The sequence below is a fragment of the Carassius carassius genome, chromosome 38 (assembly GCF_963082965.1).
Source record: "Carassius carassius chromosome 38, fCarCar2.1, whole genome shotgun sequence".
NCBI lineage: Eukaryota > Metazoa > Chordata > Actinopteri > Cypriniformes > Cyprinidae > Carassius > Carassius carassius.
The window spans coordinates 21,659,699-21,674,022 of record NC_081792.1 but is presented as its reverse complement, the minus strand read 5'-3'; the positions used below and the strand labels follow the sequence as shown (position 1 = coordinate 21,674,022).

At 37.7% G+C, this 14,324-nt stretch overlaps 1 pseudogene; it reads left to right on the top strand.

The window, feature by feature from the left end:
- LOC132119198 (rho guanine nucleotide exchange factor 10-like protein) overlaps positions 1–14,324 on the top strand; it is a 94,740-nt pseudogene that overhangs the window by 49,728 nt on the left and 30,688 nt on the right.

Below are 14,324 nucleotides of genomic sequence, written 5' to 3'. Positions count from 1 at the left end.
CCAGTTTAAAAACCCATGCTTTTAAACAAATTTACAATTCAATTAACAGACTTTCCCTTTGCAGAAAATGAATCATTTTTTATGATTTTTTTTAATCAGTGTAAGTGCTTTCACAAAAATGTAAACTTATTTTGTCATCCTCTAAACCTTATAGACACCATAATCCATTCTAAATGCCTTTCTATAAATGCTCTAAAATCAAATAGCTGGAGCGGAATTAGTTTCTGTGGTAACTGACATTACGCAACTAATGCTGTCAACCGTGCTTCACTTCAGTTGAACCCAGAACATTTGTTTAATAGGTTACCAAAGTGTAGAATAGTTCTAATACAGTTTGTATGAAACAAATTGACAGCCCAAATTCTTATCATTCATTTACTTTGATCAGACAGTTTTGTGTGTGTGCGTTTTTGCCTATATGCAGATGAATTCCAAATATATTTAACTTTTATTTTATCCCAGTGTCTTATCCAGTGTCTGTCTGGTAGAGATACCTGTTTAGCCTCGAGCCTAAATCCTCTGTCCTGTCCATCATTCTCTCACCTTCCTTCTCACTTTCTGCTGATCCATTGTCTCTCTTTCTCTCAAGCTCTGACAGTGGCTATCAATGAGCAACCCCTGGTTAAACCCCAGCCTCCCTGATGAGGTGCACACTTGTTTGCTTATCCTTTGCTAAGCGGCTTGAGTTTTAGGACACAACATGAATAGAATGATGGTTACTGCATTGTTAATGAAGGAGTGAGCAGAGAGTGTTTGGCCGCTGAGTTTTGGCATGTTTCTCGCATTGTGTTAGCCAGGGTATTGGGAGCTTACGTGGACTGAATGCATTATACCCAAGTCATTAGCAGCGCTAGCCCTTCCTATGCAGGGGCATTAGACAAGCCTCGACAATCCGAATACCTCATCTCACTTGCCACCGCTGCATTTATTGAGAGCGAAACATCAATTATTGTACATTATTAACATATTTCAAAAGCCTGAATGTAAATGGTACCATGCCTCTTAGTGAGCCAGCGAAAGCTACTGATTCTTCTCCTGAGAGTTTGAACTTAAGCTTGGACAAACTCAGGTATTTACTAATGTCTAAAAGTGTTCAAAATGGGGATAATGACCTGCTCTTACAAAAAAAAAAAAAAAAAACACGGAAAAGAGCACATTTAATGCAGAACTATTAGCTAATTTAATAGCTAGCTTAAGTGTCACAGTGCAAGGCAGGTAAACAGTTAACCTGATGACCCATAAGTAGGGCTGAATGACAGCTATAATTTAATTACAGTGATTTAGAAGAGACCTATACACTCCGCGATCATCACTCCAAAGGGCAAACGTGTGAGATCATAGCAGAACTATTTTATTTAATGAGAAGATATAGAGAATTCAGTCCTGATTGCGAATCTAATGTAGACATGTTGGGTGGAAGGATTAGATGCTTTTGTAAGTTATAAACTTCACTTTCATGCTTCACTGTGCTGTTAAAATATAAACAGCCACATAAGAGAGAGAGAGAGAGAGAGAGAGAGAGAGAGAGAGAGAGAGAGAGAGAGAGAGAGAGAGAAAACAGGTAATATTCCGTCAAGACTCTGCTTCTAAATGACTAAAGACATCAAGGCCTTGCTTTTATTATCTGTCTGACAGTCTAGAGGGTCAGGGTTTTATATACATGATGCAGAGAAAGGTGCCTACATGGATAGCATTTACTTTTATGCTAAATAAATAAATAAAATCATAGTGTGTTCTTTGGCTGATGTTTTACATGATATTTCAAAAGAATGATAAAGAGCTTGGTGCTGTAATTGCATGGTCCAGCGGGACTAAATGCTAAAGGTACCCAGTCAAACCTTGACCTGCTAGTCTGTGCAGTTTATTGAAGCAGAAATAAATGTGAACAATGAGAACATGTTGTCCTCTAAGGCCTGACTTGGTTGAGTCCGTCTTAGGGTGCTGTCTGCGTTTTAAATATAATTTGAAAGTGTTTTTTATACAGTGTTTTTCCTCACAGTATGTGTTATTTATTAAGCTTTAACTTAACATACTGTACCTATTATAAATGAGGACAGACTTGTGTGTAGAACATTCTGTCAGAACGAGTGGTGATTACAATTTTTTAAGCACCATATTATACACAGAAGACTGCATGTTAGCAGAATGCAAAAACTAGTTTGCCTAATCTTTATTTCCAGTTTCTTCATGATCATTAGTTCATAAAAAGTAGCCAAATCAGAAATGTTGTTTGTGTCTACAACATCTGTCCATTCATCCCTCCATCTGTCCCTCCCTTCCTGAAGTATTTGTACAGTATTTAAAATTATTCTGTGGATCCATAATAATAATATTAATAAACTGTATGTAACTTTTGTCCCTTAGAATTGATCTTAATAGTGTGACCACTGTGTTTTGAGGGCAGCAAGAAATCCTATTTCTCACCGGCAAAGTTCATCCTCTTCATGGATTTTCTTATCAAAAGTTGATGAACGTCTGTTTTCCCATTGTTCTTCAAAAAATGTAATTACCTTTTAATACTTTTATAAATAATGCATATATCTGCCATAGAATTAGGATCAACTTTGTGTAAAATGATTAGATTAAGAATTCTGATTCCTGGACTTAACGTATTGAAAGGAGATTATTGCAAGGTGTTTGCAATTATCTTAAGAACTTGTGTGTTCTTATCCCAAGTCTTACTTTACTTACAAGCAAAGAACTTTAGTAGAAGTAGAAGTGTTAGAAATCTGACCTTTTGAAGTAAGCAATTGATTGCATTGATTTTAGAGAGTCATCTCCATGGTACAGTAAGTGGAGGAAGAAATCAAATCGTTAATGCCTTTTAAGAGTGTGTTGACCACAAAGCGCTGATATACAGAGATGTCGTACTCTGGCCACTTGCCCAACTTCAGTGAAATCTGAAAGAAATCCTCCTGAAGCCCTTGAGAAACACGGAGACTAAACTCAAGCTAATTGGCCCTTAAGTCTCCCGCTCTGACTTGTGCATTGATACAGCTATGGTACATCGGTTGCAAACCGCGCCACGTACCTTTCACACTGTGAAAACAAATGAGCCGGGTCCAATCTGACTGCATTTGTTTGTAGCCTGTTTTTATGGTTTCTGGGGCAAATTCTGAGTTGATGTGCTCACAAAGATGCAGGGGACCAGAAAAACATGACATTTTAATGCAAGCGTACCTATCATGGCCATGATAGGTAATTACTGAATTGCTTTAATAGAGAACGGTTGCTGGCAGGCAAGTATTGTACTTGGCAATTGTAAACACCTGTCAAAGTGGCTGTGAGGGAAGACCTAGGTGCCTCATGCCTCCAGAATTTAGACTTCATTAATTGAAACCTGCAGGTTGCTACTTCACATGCTGAGACGGACACCTGCTGCAGGAATGCGACTTTTGAAGGCTCATTAGTCTGCTATACTGAAAATATCTTCAGAGAGTGCACACCCCGAGTCTCAAACAGCTTAACTACTGTCATACTTTAGTTTGTATAATTAGATACACATATGAGATGTGATGACACTCCGCATGATCTGCTAGGGTAGAAGAATGAATAACAAACTAAACCAAATATAATCTCTTCTCTTGCAGGAGACGAAAACACACTGGGTTGGTTCTCTGCAGAGGATGATGGGAAGACAAAAGCTCCGTTTTGGTGTCCACTGCTGGCCTGTCTTTACATCCAAAGCCCAGCAATGGAAGGTGAGAGACTTTCAGTTACAAAAAGCAAAATTGTTCTGTTTTGAGGTAGAAAGGCTAATCAGAAACTTCCCTTTAGCAAAAAAAAAAAAAAGAAAGTTTATAGTTCTGTCCTGAAGACAAAGTACTTTTAGAAACTATTGTATACCATGCAATCACTGGAACATTGCCAGGATTGTGGGAATTACAAGGTGACATGGACGCTATCCAGTCACACTAGTAGGAGAGGGAGATTGTGGATCAATAGGAGCTGTTACGAAAGGCAAGCTCCTCATATATCAAATGGTGAACTCTGGTAAGAGACCGACTAAAATGGCTTCAGAGTTAGTCAAAAACGAATGAAATCAATTTTACTGTCTGGAAGATCATATTTCAGGCTAGATTTTAAGACCTAACGAAGTTAGGTGAAATACCCCTGAATGGTGAATCTAGGTGCCAAATTACCACAGTCACCTCACATGTGAGGGTGTTATAAATTGATCATGCAATTATGTTAATGATTGTGGGACACCTGAGAATAAATCAATAAGGTTGCATTAAATTAAGCTTATTGCAACCCAACAGCAACAGCTCGGAGCTCTGACAGGCAGATCGAACGTATACTTTTTCCATATCATTTCTTTACAGCTGCTCAGGAATTTTTTTTTCATTGCTGCAGTGTTTCCGTCACTTTTAACAAGAATTGTCTAATATCTATCTATCTATCTATCTATCTATCTATCTATCTATCTATCTATCTATCTATCTATCTATCTATCTATCTATCTATCTATCTATCTATCTATCATCTATCTATCTGTCTGTCTGTCTGTCTGTCTGTCTGTCTGTCTGAATGCCATCTAATGGTATTTGATTTTAGTCTGGTTATGCATGGGTGTCTTTAGAAATGGCTTTTGTATCTGTCTTGTTGAAAATCAGCAGTTCCTTGTAGAAGTAAGATGGGTTTAAAGTGAATGACTTTAAGTCCCCCTGACAGAGACATCTTCTGTTTTACTGTCAGCATATATCCAGCATTGCTCCTCAACTGCCACTACTACTGGGCAGCGTGTGTTGCCCAGTGCCAAGGCCTCCAAAACATCTTACTTTTAGGTTTTGGCAGCTGATGCCCTTGGCAGAACATTTATTGGTGCAGGGATTGGAATGGGGGGCACTTAAAGACCAAGATCAAAAGAGAATAGCCGTTGGGGGATTTGCTCGTCTCCAGTAATAAAATAGAAGCACTGTCACATCGCACCATGAACAACTGATCTGCACACACAGTTCTGCCATTTTTGTAAAACCCTGGTGGGTGGACTTGTTAGGCGGAGGAGATAGCTGTTATCAGGTCTTTCACCTCTGACGCGGATCAGTAGGGTCTCTGTCTCACCCCTAACCAGCCCACTAGGCAGTATCTGACCCACTTGTAAGCCTTGCAAAAATCCTGTATACCGCACAAACAAGCACTCATTGTCCCTAAATGCAATACTGAGTAGATGAGTGCTGTTCAAATGCATATACTTGCTTTTATTGAGGCCTAACCTGTATTATAATTTTAAACTTTCCTAGTTTGAACAGATTATGCCAATCAGATTATATATCCATCTTCATGTTAGTATCCTTCAGCTTAGTTTTGTTAACTCTTTAGAGTTTTTCTTTCCTTGTGGGTAGTTGAGAGATAACGAGGTAAAGAAAATGGGTTAATGGGACTGGCAAACAACACAAGCCAGATTCAAACTTGTATGTGGGTTAGGATGTACTCTAACTGTAAAGTTGAATTTTTTGCTTTGCAATATGTAACTTGCAGGATGTGTTCCTGGAGATTTGGAGTTTGGTTTTATCACGTTAAGGAAGCCTTAACACGCTTAAAACCCTCCACTAAAAATCTACTGCAGCTGTAAAAGCTGTAAGATAGAAGTGCAGAGAAGTATAAAGATGTCTCGTGGGAAGGAAAAAAAAACAAAATCTGTTTCCCAATGAAGCATTAGTATGGAGAGAAGATGGCTCTTATTTGAGAGTGTTTTTTTAATACCGTGGAGATTCCATACTGGGTGCTTTGAAGTGTGGGGAGACAAGCTGGAAAAATAATTTTTTCTTTTTTTTTTTTGGATGTATCAGGTTTGGCTGTTTTCTTTTTTGGGATTAACACAAGGGGGAAAAAATGGAGGAGAAATGTTTTCTAAATCTATAGTACTTAACCACATGTCATGGTTCTGTCCATGTTCTGTCTGTTTACACAGCATAAATTAGTATACCCCCACTGAAACTTAACAAATTCAACAATTACTATTTACTTAGAAGACATGTTAATCTTCTTATATAACATAATGTTATATGGTGTTCCAGCAAGTGTGCTTGATCAGGTACCAAAGATGCATGTCAGCTTTATTCAGGAAAATAAGATTTCTTATCAAGTGATAAAATGTTTTGCAAAAATGAGTACACCCACCTGAAACAAAAATTTTCTGCTGTAAGTTTAAGGCATATTTTGATAAACGGGTAAGTATGAGCCATTTCTTGACAATTAAACGTGTTTTAAAGCTAACAGGATAACTTTAAGGGGATACTCCACCCCAAAAGGAAAATTTTGTCATTAATCACTTACTCCCATGTCGTTCCAAACCTGTAAAAGCTTTGTTCGTCTTCGGAACACAATTTAAGATATTTTGAATGAAAACTGGGAGGCTTGAGAATTGTTGAATAAAGTTGTTATTTTTGTTTTCTTCGTGTACAAAAAGTATTCTTGTCGCTTCATAATGTTACAGTTGAACCACTGATGGCAGATGGACTATTCAGACAGTGTCTTTCATACTTTTCTTGACCTTGACAGTGTAACTGATTTGGCAGTCTATGGGACAGTTCTGAACAAAAACAAAGCTTTTAAGGGATTGGAACGACGGTACGGGGTAAGTGATTAATGACAAAAATTTCATTTTGGGGTGGAGTATCTACTTGGGAGAGAACTGCCAGAAGACTTATCTCATTGTTCTTCATTGTTGAATAGTGCTCCCTACTGTTTTAATGGGAGGTACCTCTAGCAAAATCTGACGGGGGTCGCACAAATTGTCAGAACACTGGCAAAAGCTATATAAAGAGTGACTGTTCATCTCACAGTGTAAGATACAGTTTTCAGAAGTGACATTCATGGTTGTTGCCCACACTGGAAAAACTACAAAATATAGACCTCTGGCATTCCATACTCTGCTTTCATAAGACCAAGTCAATTATTTCACATCTAACAGCATCCAAAATGTTATGGTGTTGGTAGAGGAGGAATACAGTGAGAAGTGTTTAGTACATTTCAATATTGCAGTCTTTCCATCATTGTATTAGTGACCATTAAGAGAATACATCTTTATTTATTTAGAGGGAGTGTACCCGTGTATACTGTGCACTGTAAAGGGCTGTCAGTTCAACATGTTAATCTAATTAACTAGCTATGGAAAAAAATAATGTTACTTTTTTTAATGCAGTTAACGCAAATATTACATATTAAAGCCACAGCAGAACTGATGTGCATCTCCAAGGAATATACAATTTCAGAATCAGAATGAGCTTTTATTTTCGAAGTGTGGTGTGCTGTCTGTTATTACATATCGTTTGATATGTACTGAGTATTTATGCATTTTAAAGATATATCACAGCAGTGTCTGTCTGTGAAGGATGTAGTCAAACATACACAACTGTTAGCCAATCATATCAGCTTGCGTTTACTTCTGAGCCTACAATCTGCCACACTTATTCAAACGTTCCTATGAGGAAAATATCTGTGCAAAACTTGTACTTACTCTAACTCAAAACACATAGGCGAATGAAATCTAACTATTTATTAGCCAATGGCTAATGATAGACATTATAATCGCCTAACTTGAACATTTAGTCACATGTGCGAGTTGTTTACTCATATTGTAGAGTGTTGCTTATTTTTTTAGTCATTTTGCAGTTTAAATGCTATTTTTGTAATTCATGGTTGTGTTTTGCTTGTCAATAGCCACTCAAGTTTTTAAAAGCAGCTTTGGGGCTTCAAGAAATAAGCTTCCCACCACTAATCTTAAGCACAAACCACCATAGCTTGTTTGCATGCTGATTTTTTCCAATTTGCTGGCCATGTGTTGTGTCAGTGAAGTATATACAATAAAAACGAATACATAGTGCATTTATCCACAATAAACTGTCCTGTACTGACCAGCAAACAGTATGTTTTTGAGCTTCATAAATTTATTATTATTTATATTATGCTTATTATAGGCCTAGACTGCAGTCTGTATATAACCCAATAACAATATATCCATTATAAATTCATTTAAAATTTTAAAATGTATTACATTATATTAGTATTATTTAAATAATAAATGTAATTAATTATTAGTATTATTCTTTGTTGTTGTAATTTATGTTTTTATGTATGTAAGTATGGTTTCAGCTTCCACTGTGGTTGGTTCAAAGAAAAGTGAATTTCCCTCTTCAGTTGCACCCTTCAGAGGAGGGTTGATATCCTGTATATAGAGTTTGTCTTGTTTTACTGTAGGTTCTTACATGGTCTGGATGTACTTGTTTCATTTCCTGTCTACTTTCAGTCAGTACTGCTAGTGTACTGTTGCCTGAGAGTGAACCGTTTGTAGTCCATAACTAATATGATGGTTGCAAAACTCAATGATTGACTCTTGACTGCTGATGAGATGGCACTATGGCATATTTTGCAATGGTGAATGTGATGTGTGGATGAAGTCTATTTATAGCACCGTTTGGAGAGGGACTGATATATGAGACCAATGACTTGAAGCTGTCACAGCAGGAAGAGGAAAATAAAAAAATAAAAAAAGATAAACTTACATCTCATGCTGATGCTCAACACATGAGACCAAGACATAAAGCACATGTAATATTGATCAGAAATGTCTTGGAGAAAGGTGCCCTTCCCCTTACATGGCAGCCCTCTGTTGTTTCTACTTTTTTAACCTTAGTTTTTTTTTTTTTATTGTCAGCATGGGTTTTTTTCCCCGTAAAATAAGACCGCAATCTTTTCTGTGCATAATTTGAGGCTTGCGTTTCCCCCCTCTCTACTTCCTTTCGATCCCTCTGTGAGTTCTGCATTTCATCTTCCTCCTCGTCTGTGAAGAACAGACACCACAGCATGGATTAAAAGCTTTTCCCTTCACATCTCCGCTGGACTGCTGTGACACGTTCTCTCCTATACTGCAATATATCCTGCAAGCAAATACAAACACGTATACAGTTTGTTGAGCTGCCTTTTAAAAACTCCCACCCGACTTACGGCTAAATCCAGGAGGCTTCATTTAGGCTTTGCAATTAATTGTTGATAGCTTAACCTTCTCTTCATCTGCCCCTTCATAACCAAGGATCAGTGTAATTAATTAAGAGCGCTTTTGTTTTTTTTGTCCCCCCTAATGCCCCCCTTTGTTGTTTTGCCTTAATCTGTCACTTGTTCATCTGCAGAGTTCAAGGAGGGCAAAAGCATTGGGCCCTCAACACATTTGGATTATATTGGACAGAAAGTGTAAATCTGATTTCCTTTTTTCTGTCAAGATCACAGGGCCTGTCGCCAATAATGATATAAAGTTGTCATCTCGTTCAAGGCTGCGAATCACTGAACTCCCAACATACGACGGGAGCTTGTCACTGTCCGTTGTAAAGTTTGGTGACAGGACGCTACAAAAAAGTCTCAAAATCTTCTTTTGTCAGATTCTCCTGTTTCGTAGCACATAGGTTTGACTTGGCATTCATATTGTTCTGAAGGTGACTTTGGTCATGTCTGGTGTTGAACAGTGCAGCTTTGAAAAGAAACAAGTGTCGCTCTTGACAGCAGAGGTGTTTTGAACAGGCAGTAGAATATTCCTAGCAGAAGAAACTGAAATTTAGATTATTCACCCCAAAATTAAAATAGTCATTCACTCAACTTCATGTCATTTCAAACCTGTATGACCAAATTTTAAATAATATTTTGAACAATGAAAGTCAGTGAGGTCCAAAACAACACATGGACTAAAGTGACTTTTGTTGTATGGACAGAAACAAAAAATTTTTCAAAATATCTTCGTCCCTTTAATGTTTCCTATACCACCTTGAGCCTAATCTTGGGTCCGTCGGGTAGTTCATATGGTACCATCGCCAAAAGCTCCTCGACTGTCTGGGTAATAAATTTCCCCTTACCTTAGTCATAACCATCCAGTTCGGATCAGGACTCTTGCGAGCAGGCCAGGGCTTTTCAAGTGCACTGCAGTAACAGCCCACTAGCACAGTGACATATCTGTTATGGGCTTGCCTCAGGGTTGTGACCAGGATTTACCACATTATGCTATGTGAATAGCCCATGGTAGCAAGGCTATCATAGCATCTGTGGGGAGATCTTGTTCTACGAAAGGCCAATTCGGTAATAAGCCCGGATGCCTTTCTGGCTTTGTGCTATAGCCCATTTGTTCTCCCCTCCAGTCATGAGAGTCATATTAGATTGTAAGGATATCTCAGGTGAACTTGAGATATCGGAAAGCCACCAGAAATGGTGTAAATAGGGGGCTTAGTGCTTATTAGGAGATAAAGAAATATGTTATAGTAAGTGACACCAAAAGTGTCTTTTTTTTTTTTTTTGCATTGACGGTAAAATAATCTCTAAAAGACAGAAAAGGCTCTTTTTATCTTCTCAAAGGGATAGCTAACTTCACAAAATGAAAATTCTGTCATATTTGACTTGTCCTTTGTTTTTATTTTTATTTTTTTGTCCATACAATGAGAGCACCCAATGTTCTTTTGGACCCCACTACCTTTCATTGAATGGATAATAGTGAAGACATTCTTCAAAATGTACAGGTCTGGAATAACACGAAGACAATATTTTCCATTTTCAGTAGCTATACCTTTAAGTCGCAGCTGAAAAATAATAGCAGTCCCTCTCAGATGGATGAGACGTTCCATTAACCATTTGTCAGATTCTCCTGTTTTGCAGCACATAGGTTTGATTGGCATCCATATTGTTGACTTTATCCAGCAGCAGAGGGCAGTATGGATCTGTTCTTCTCGTGCTGGAAGTGGCACTGCAGCACAGTCTGAGAGTGAGGTCATCTGCAAAGGGGTTGATGTGTAGCTTTGACAGTTACGTGCTAATTATTGGAAATCATCAGTGCCCTAAAAGAGCCTTTAAAACAAGTAGTCACTGACTTGTCCTCCACCTCTTTTCCTAACGCCCCCTCTGTTTTTATAAAAAAAAAAAAAAAACAAGGGCAAGGACTAATTTAACCACAAAGAAGCAAAGATTAGTGAGCACAAAATGTGCTAATTTAAACATCAAAGCTTCCTGTGATATACTTTCAGTGGAGTATAGGAACATTTTAGAGTAATAGTTAAACGAGAGGATGCAAAACAGCCTTATTTAATCATGGAGTAAATCTGGTTATCATATTTTGTTTAATTGCCTTGGTTTGTCTTTTTTCAGCTAACTATGCTGTCAGTCGTTTTCAACCGATCACCCCACATGGACCGTTGCAAATTAAACAGCAGTCACACATCAACATGAGAGTGCTTTGCCTGCTTGTCACAGTGTAAACTTGGCCTCCGCAGGGAACCCAAAGCAACCTGAATCATTGTGTTCGGCTTAAATATGGTTCATTAACATTCCACCGCCATTAATGTGGATTCCTCTCCTCCTTACCTGTCCCCCAAGGCTGATAAGGCGAAGTGTACTGGAATTGAAAGTGAAGCAGGAGATTTGGTTATCTAACGTTACCACTCCCATGTCAGCACCTGATTAGTAGCTGTTTCTTGTAATTATTATGATCGTTCCAAGAATTTTAAGCAGTTTTTTTTTTCATGGGCACAGCTGTGCTGGATAAAGGGTGTTTCAAAGTGGAGCTTAAAGCCTGGGATACATTCCTTGAGCCATCATGACAGCTTGGTGATAGTGCCTGCTGCTCAGTGCAGTGGAGATTTGAGGACCTTTTGTTCCGTGTTCCACGTCATCTGATCAAGTGGATTAAAGATACCCTACCGTCACACCCCTCTGTGGCCCCTTGCAATGGCATCCTCCAATTAGATCCTGAAGGCTGGCGGAGATTGTGATGGCTCACCACTTTTCCCCGTGCACACGTTCCGCTTGGTAGAGAGAGAAAGGCAGAAACGACGAGAGATAGACACGAAGACAGAGAGATTCGGAGGCTTTATATTCTCAAGACAACTCTTGGCTTCTTCTAGTATTTTCAAACCCATTATTTGTATAACAGTCCATCGCTTTCATCTCAGCCGTTCTGGGATTGTCGTGCTGTGTCAGAGAAGTTGTGCCAGGGGGGGATGAAGAGACGTGTTGGATTCGCATCGCATTAGCTGCATGCGTCACAAAGTGCAGAGTGACTCAGCCGGACATAAGGAGAGAAATATCAGTGCCCACATGAATATGAATGTTGTTTGGAAACTGGGCCTGTTGAGCTCCAAAACAACTAATAAGCACTATAAAGTCATATTGCCTTCTGCAAGTCTTCTGAAATCATATGATATTGTAGGAACTGAATATTAGGGCATTATTCAGACCAGTTTTGTCATTGAAAAGACCTAATTCAACTGATTCATTAGACATTGCTACTTTTACCAAAGAGAGTTAGGGCAGATATGAAGATTTTCCAAGACAGTCCAAGTCCTTAATTACTTTCAATATATGTAAAATAGTATCCTGATTATTCATAAAAATAAAATCCCCTTTTATGTCGACAGAGAGGAAAAAAAATAAAGATTGGAATGACACACAGTAGAGAAAATGATAACAGGATTTCTTTCTGAGGTAAACTGTTCATTTGCAATTTGCATATGTTACTCAACACCTCAGCCATATGTTCGACCATATCCAGCTCATGAACCCAACACCAAGCCACTGGAGGGCTAAAATTTGAGAGGTCCAACTGAAAACTTAGACTTCTGCTCACATTACTCTAAATATTCTATGCAAAATGCATAACAGATAGCACAGCAGGTTGACACTTTGATCTTTGCTTATCTTGGTCCGTGAAATTTAAATGATTGGATTTCATCCAGCTCATGAAATCGTAACACTTGCAGCTCATTTCAGCTTTGATCTTGTCGTTCATCTGCGTTAGAGTCACCAAGGGATATTGGAAAACAACTAGCAAACAGGGGCATGTCATTGCCTTTGAGACCGCACAATTGTTTAAAAGGAAAGGGACTTGAGCGGTTTATACTTATTTACTCACACTGAGGACTAAACTACCACAACCTCTCTAGCACTTCAGTCCTACCACCGTCACCTTTCCTTTTCCCCATGTGTATTGAATTCCGATAGGCTAATCCACTACCATTTCCCTCTTCTTAATCCTGTGATGTAGCAGAATGCTAAATGCAGTCATGTCAGCCTTGCATTCTGCAGCTTTTCTCTGGGATCCCGGTATCTGCAACTCTCCTCCACACCACAAGGATTAGCGAAAATGCTATGATACAGCAAGAGCCCTGGACTAGCACTGATTTAGCCTGTGTCAAACAAATACAAATGCAGTTTGCTTCTCAAGCTGTGACCAGGTTTGCATTGGCACTTTGTTATAATGCTATCTTGGCTCTCCCTGCCTCACTTCCTCTACCATTAGGCTAAAAGTGAAGAAGACGTGGTAAAGAGGTCTCTGAAGCCTTGCAATTTAACAGTTAATAACCGACAGTAGAGTTCTATTAGTGTGGGAGCTGCCTGTGATGCTGTTTTCTGGAGGTTTCTTTCATCACTTTGCTGTAGTGATTCAGACTAGACTTTTTATTCGGTTTGCTACGCTTCATGTTAACCAAGCTATGTGGATTAAATGCTAACCACAGTTTATTTAATAGTGTTGTAGAGTCCCAGCTCAGCCAAGTGTTGCAATATGTGTGGTAGAGACACAGATTTACTGTGTACTGGATTAGCAAAAACATGATGAGCTTTGAATTCAGAGGATGCAGCTTAGTTACACATAATGCAGTGCATGCAACCTAATTACATAAAATGAATCTATTAATGTGAATTGTAAACAAATTTTCTGCAAAAAATAAATAATTGTTTTTGAATATATATATATATATATATATATATATATATATATATATATATATATATATATATATATATATATATATATATATATATATATATATATATATATTGCATGTTGGTTATGTAGTTATTTGATTAAATTTAAATTAAATTAAATTGTATGCATTTAGCAGACGCTTTTATCCAAAGGCTATTCAGGCTATACATTTTTACCTATCATGTGTTCCCGGGAAATCGAACCCCCAACCTTGTGCTTGATAGCGCAGTGCTCTACCAATTGAGCTACAGGAACACTATTATAAAAATATGTCATTATAAATTATATAATATATTATATAATAAAAATATGTCATTATAAATGTATATACACATCAGGGTTAGTTTTTTTTTATTTTATTATTATTTTTTTTTAATAAAATTAATAATTTTGTTCAGCAAATATGCATTAAATTCAAAATTTATAATGCTGTTCTTTTGACATTTCTGTTCATCAAAGAATCCTGAAAATATGTGTCATGGTTTCTATAAAAAATATTAAACAGCAAAGCTGTTTACAGAAAATGGTTTAATAGAAACTAGTCATTATAAATTGTATTAATATTTATTAATTATTATTAATATAC